We start from the raw sequence: 6741 nt of genomic DNA on the forward strand, positions 1-6741 counted from the left end.
TTTTGGCTATTATAAATAATGCAATCAATGGGAGAGTACAGATGTCTTTTCAATATACTGATTTCAAGCCCTTAGGATATACGCCCAGAAGTGGAATTGCTGGATTGAGCTAAACTATTTTGATTCCACTGGATACATTTAAGAAAATCTAACCCATTTACTTTAAAACTGTTAACATTTATAATGAATCAGAAATTACAACTATTCTACTTTTTACATTAATACAAAACAAAATTACAGATTTCAACCTAAATAATATGTATAATGGACTACCTAGTTTTTCAATGTTTTTTTTTTTTTTTTTCATGGAAGAGATAAACTAAATTTTTGAAACCCATTGCTCCGAACCCAGACAAGCAAAGTATAGGAAATAGAGCTTTGTTGATTTTACTCTCACCTAGCTTTTATCTCAATGATAGTTTTCCAATCAAAAAAAAAAAAAAAAGTTCATCAGAGAGTTCAGAAATATGAAAGTGTCTTTGTCTTCAACTCTCTGTAAATTCCCATTCTTTTAAATTTAAAAATAGCACATTGAAATTCTTTAAAACAGCAGTAAATCTCATAACTCTACTGCCTTTAATACAACCCTTATTTTCATACATTCTTCACAATAAGCACCCACATTTTACTTAGATGAAATCATGATGTACAGAACCATTCTGAAATTAAGGATGTTGTTTAAATGAAGCACAAGGTGTAAAGAAAATGCCACCATGAGACATACACTGTTGACACTTGATTTCATTTTCTACCAGTCTTCTCTACGTATACACGTATTTTACCTAGACATGCATACAAACATCCACAATTAGTATCATTTTGTGTCTATATTTTAGATTTCATTTCTTCTCTTTAACTTTACAGGTAACTATTTTTCATCTGTTTAAATACAGTTCAAAAACATTAATGGCTGGCTGGGTGCGGTGGCTCATGCCTGTAATCCCAGCACTTTGGGAGGCCGAGGTGGGAGGATCACAAGGTCAGGAGTTTGAGACCAGCCTGGCCAATATGGTGAAACCCCATATCTACTAAAAATACAAAAAAATTAGCCAGGCATAGTGGCACATGCCTATAATCCCAGCTATTCTGGAGGCTGAGGCAGAAGAATTGCTTGAACCCGGGAGGCGGAAGTTCCAGTGAGCCGCGATTACGCCATTACAATCCAGCCCAGGCAACAGAGCAAGACTCCATCTCAAACAAAACAAAACAAAACAAAACAAAACAAAAGAGAAAAGAAAAGAAAACATTAATGGTTGTATAATATTCCATGAACTAATTCATGCCATGTTACCACCAGAGAGATTGTGCCAATTTACTTCCCCACCAGCAGTACAAAATGACATTTTTTCCAAATGTTTGCTAACACCAAGTATTCTCGTTTTCCTCGTATTTGGTAAGTTGGTAAATAGAAAGAATTATATTGTGGCTGTTTGAATTTACAATTACTTATGTTGAATGTTTTCCCCTAAGTTACTTTCCTGTGAATATCTTCTACTGGTCTTGTCTAACCCTATCTTTGCTCACTTTCTTTTTTCCTTTTAGTGTTTTGATGTTTCTGCTAATTCACTTTCAGGTCTTTTTATGTTTAATATATTAGCCCTTGTTCTGTCCAACACAGATGATAAATTTCTTGTATTTTTGGCTTTTTGTTTTCAAGAATGTTGCATTTTTATTTCCATTAAATGAAATCTAGCCATTTTTACTCAGTATTTACCCTTAATGTTATTTGGACCCATTGATCATGCTGGTGATCATGACACCAGAACCACATAATTGTTATTATCTAGTACGAAATGTTCTACCTCATATTCCTCTTTTTCAAATTTTCATGGCTGTCTTCACTTGTTTACCTTTTTCCAGTGAAATCAAGAATCATTCAGACGGGTTAGAAAAAAACGAAATTTGAATTGTAATTAAAGTTAATCTAAAATTATTTTTTAAATACGCAGTTTTATAATATTCGGTCTTCCTAGCCAACAAAATGATAGTGTTCTTATTTAGTTGTTTTTATATTCCTCTGGAAAGTTGTATTCTTCAGATGCATCCTACATTTCTTGTTAAAATTATTCTTAGGTGTTTTAATTGTTGTATCTAATGGGAAGATCTTTTATTCATCATTTTCTAGCTGACTTTTTTTTTTTTTTTTCTTAAGACAGAGTCTTACTCTGTTGCCAAGGCTAGAGTACAGTGCAGTGGCACAATCTCGGCTCACTACAACCTCCGTCTCCTGGGTTCATGCAATTCTCATGCCTCAGCCTGCTGAGTAACTGGGACAACAGATGTGAGCCACCATACCCGGCTAATTTTTGTAGAGATGGGGTTTCACCACATTGCCAGGCTGATCTCGAACTCCTGACCTCAGGTGATCCGCCCAGCTCGGCTTCCCAAAATGCTGGAAATAAAGGCATGAGCCACCACCATGCCTGGCCTTTCTAGCTGATTATACAAGTCACTAAGAAGGCTACCAGTTCACGTAATTAGCCAATTAGCCACATTACTACTGGTTTTTCCTAATAGCTTTTTCAGTTGATGTTCTTAAATATTTTTGGAAGGGCTATAAAAATATCTGCAAGTAAGTGTAATTTTTTTCTTCTTCTTTAATAGCTAATAATTATTGCTTCATACCTTTTGAGATGAATAGAATTTCCGGAATAATGTTAAACAATGACAGTAATAACTGTCAACCTTATCTTGTTCATAATTTTAGAAGAAATCACTCTAATTTTTCTTTGTCAAGTATTATATTGACTGTTGGTTCCAGATATTTTACTTCAATCAGGGAAAAGAAGAATACTTCTGATAACCATTTATCATTAATTGTTACAAAGAATCAATATAAAATGTTATTGATACTACTTTGGCATCTTTCGTGTTCTTTTTACATATTGATGACATGTTATACACTCTCTAATAATAAATACAAATTCTCCCTAACTGGTGTAGATCAGTTGGTTTTGTTGTTGCTGCTGTGTGCTAGCATGACTTTAAAGTTCTATTCCTATCTATTCTCAGAAATAAAATTGACAAAGTAAGTTGTCATTTTCCTTTTTTGTGTCCTCTTTGAAAAGTTTCATATCAGGGTTATATTTTTAAATATAAGCTTTCCACAGGTGTTTATGCAGAATTCTTTGAAAAAAATGAACAAGTTACTTTAAAAAAGCCTGCAACATTTTTATTCAAAATATTAATAACGTTTTAAATTTCTTCTGTTATTAGTCTACTAAAGTCTTTTACCTCTTGATTACATTTTCATAACATATGAGAATTTTTTCTATTTTATTTTCAGATGGATTACCATAAAGTTATCTACAGTATTCAATTATAAAAAGTCTTTTACCACATACACACACACACACACACACACACACGCATATATATATGTTCCTAAATATGTATGTGTGTTTAATTTTCAAGTTTGGTTTGCTTAAAACTATGCTATTACTTTCAGGTTTCACTGCATTATTGTCTAAGATTATGGCCTATGGTCCATATGACACCTGCTTTGTGTAATCTATTTAGATTTTTGTAACTTGGTATATGATCAATCTTTTAAAACAGGGGTTCCCAACCCCCAGACAGCGGACCAGTACTGGTCCATGGCCTGTTAGCAACTGGGCTGCACGGCAGGAGGTGAGTGGCAGGGGAGGAGCATTAGCCCATGAGCTCTGCCTCCTGCCACATCAGTCACAGAAATTAGATTCTCATAGGAGCCCTACTGTGAACTAAGCATGCGAGGGATCTAGGGTGCACGCTCCTTATGAGAATCTAGTGTCTGGTGATCTGAGGTGAAACAGATTCATCCCAAAACCATCTCTGCCCCATCTCCGCCAACCCCTGTCAGTGGAAAAATTGTCTTCCACAAAACCGGTCCCTGTTGCCAAAAACGCTGGGGACCGCTGTTTTAAAATATTCCCTGGACACTTAAAAGAAAGTATATTCTCTATTCTATTGGTAGTATTTTTTCTAAAGTTCACCTTAGTTCAATTGTAGTGATTATATCTACTTAAGTTATCTAAAGCTGAGAGAAGTAAAGCCTCCAAAAATAATGTTTCTCACACTTAATTTTTCCTATATTTTGAACCCCAAAATGTATCATGCTTGTGAAATTTCTCTTTTAGTAATAAATATTGATCTTCCTTGTTCTACTCAATTCTACTTGTATTTTAATAAATTCAAAGTTATCACTGCCACCTCTTTCTTTTTGTAATCTTTTTCTTTATCCTTTAATTAAAACCTCTTTGGAGGGTTTATAAGTAATATATTCTTATATCTAGTGTTTTAACACAATATGAAAAAATTTTACCTATTAATTTGAAATTATAATTGATCTATTTTGTTACCATAATACTTGCTTTTGCATCTATATTTTTTTAACTTGACATTTTTCCCTAACTTTTGCATCTCCCTCAAATAAGATTTTAATGTGCTTTTACCAGTAGACTTGTTTCTTCCATCTCACACCTCCATCAGTTACCAGATTACTGCCATGGAATAATCTTTTCATTTTATATCTTTTTAAAAGTTAGATTTGTATTGGCCTTGAGCTTTATCCCAAAATTTAAAAGTATTTATTCCAAATTCTATATCTAAATATCTTTGAGATTCACTGCCTTCCTTTTTTTATAGCACAAAGTATCCATCTTTAAAGTCTTCATTTTGCTTCATCTACCTCGTGACCGATGTAAACAGTTGTTTTCAAGATAGGCAAAGGAGTGGTAAAATTTGGAGCACTTAAGCATGTATATTTATCTGGGTATAAAATTCGAGCATCAAAGTCTTTTTCCCTCAAAACTGTGGATGCAATTACACTGTCTTCTGATCTTTGATATTAAAGAAAAGACTGAAATCACTCTAATTTTTATACTTCACCTTTTTCTCCTTATATACATATAAAGTACTTTTTGTTTAATCTTTTAATTAAAGAAAAAGTTATTTGCCGAAATATGTTCATATAACTGGTCTTTCTTAGTACGTCTTAGACATACTTAAATAATCTCACTGTTTTCGTTGGAAATACTTCTTGGCTTTCATTTCTAGACATAGCCCTTCACACCTCTTTTCTCTCTCATCATTTTCAACCCTTTGCCTCTTACCCCATATTATGGGCATTCACTCTGTTCATCATCAATGAAGTTTTCAGCTGCATCCTTCTAATATCTATCATATACACCTTGAATAGTAATCGTGTGATAGAGACTTTAAATTGATGCAAACTTTCTTTCTCTTACCTGGCTGCTTTTTACTTTCCACTGTCTCTTACCTAGCTTCTTTCTACTACATTTTTGGTATTCCATTTCTGCGTCTTTTTTCCTTAAGCTTTCTGCTATAGTTTCACAGAGTTCATGCCTAATTGAATTTTAGTGAAGACGCCCCAGGATTTAAAATTGTTTTCTTCTAATTAACTCTTCCTTTTAGTCATTGATGTTTTATGCATACATTTAGATATAGATATACTCATACAGATACAGATATATATATATATATACACACACACTCATATGTGTATATATTTATGTATCCCTTCTCAATACTAGGTACATGTACACACCTATATCTATAGTTTTGCTACCTATATGAGGTACAAATTTATCGAATTTTGATTATTTTTTAATAAGCGACAAAACTTTATTAAAGATACTGTTTTTATAAGTTCGTAGCTATTTTCAATTATACTTATCAGAAGTTTATTTGATAAATATTTTACTATAAATATCTTTGTTTCTAGTAGTTTCCTATTTTAATGTCTTGTATCTTTAGGGAAATCCTTAAGTTCTCCAAATAGATAATTCTATTTATTTTGCACACTCTGTATTGCTTATCACAACACCTTGCATATAGCAAGTATTTAACAAATATTATTTGTTAATATAAAATAAAATAGATGTAATGAAAGAAAATCCTCTTACAGAGTTAATTGCATCTAGAGTTACAATAAAATGAAAATTAGATAGTTTAAACAAATTTTAAGCATGTCTAAATAAAAGCTTAAATAATCCTACAACTTAAATCATTTATCACTTTGAACTTTATTTCGATTTAAAACAACACTTTTTTGCTGTACATCAAATTTTCAATAAGAAACAATTATGTCATTATGATCTTGTAGCACTGAAGTGGTTAAAAACCAAAGTAATATGAGCCCAAGAGATGTTTTTTCCTCACATCATTTACATTTTTATCCCAGGATATTCAGCAATTTCAGAGTTTGACTTGCTCAATTTGTGAGAAATTTTGTTTTCAGGGAAATCATACCAACTTTGGCTTCTAGAAAATCAAGAGTTCAGAAAAATTCCAAGATGTTTTGAAATAAAGATTACTTTTGTTGTTCAGATTAAATTGACAAGTTTTGAAGATTCTTTTAACCAGAAATTTAAACATGGCTTACCTATACTGAGAAAGCATATTTTCCTCAAAAGAGGATATGGGAGTATATCCCCTATATTCTACATAAACCTACAAAACATACTAATGTGGGGTATTATAAAAATGTAATAAGTAAGTCTATGTGCAGCTGGAAAACTTTCGCTAGCCTGAAACATATAAGCAATTCACTCAAGACTCAGAAGTCTTCATTTTGCCCATTTTACTGAGTTTTAATTTTTATCCACAACGGTTTTATTTTAAAGGAATTGCTTTCCTACAGTGGGTTAGCACTATGATCAGAAAGAATATTTTCTTTTTTGCTTTTTTTAAACAGAATTCAAAATCTAGCAGATCAACTGAAAGAAAAGAAAAAATGTA

This window comes from Piliocolobus tephrosceles, chromosome 1 (genome assembly GCF_002776525.5).
Source record: "Piliocolobus tephrosceles isolate RC106 chromosome 1, ASM277652v3, whole genome shotgun sequence".
Taxonomy (NCBI): domain Eukaryota; kingdom Metazoa; phylum Chordata; class Mammalia; order Primates; family Cercopithecidae; genus Piliocolobus; species Piliocolobus tephrosceles.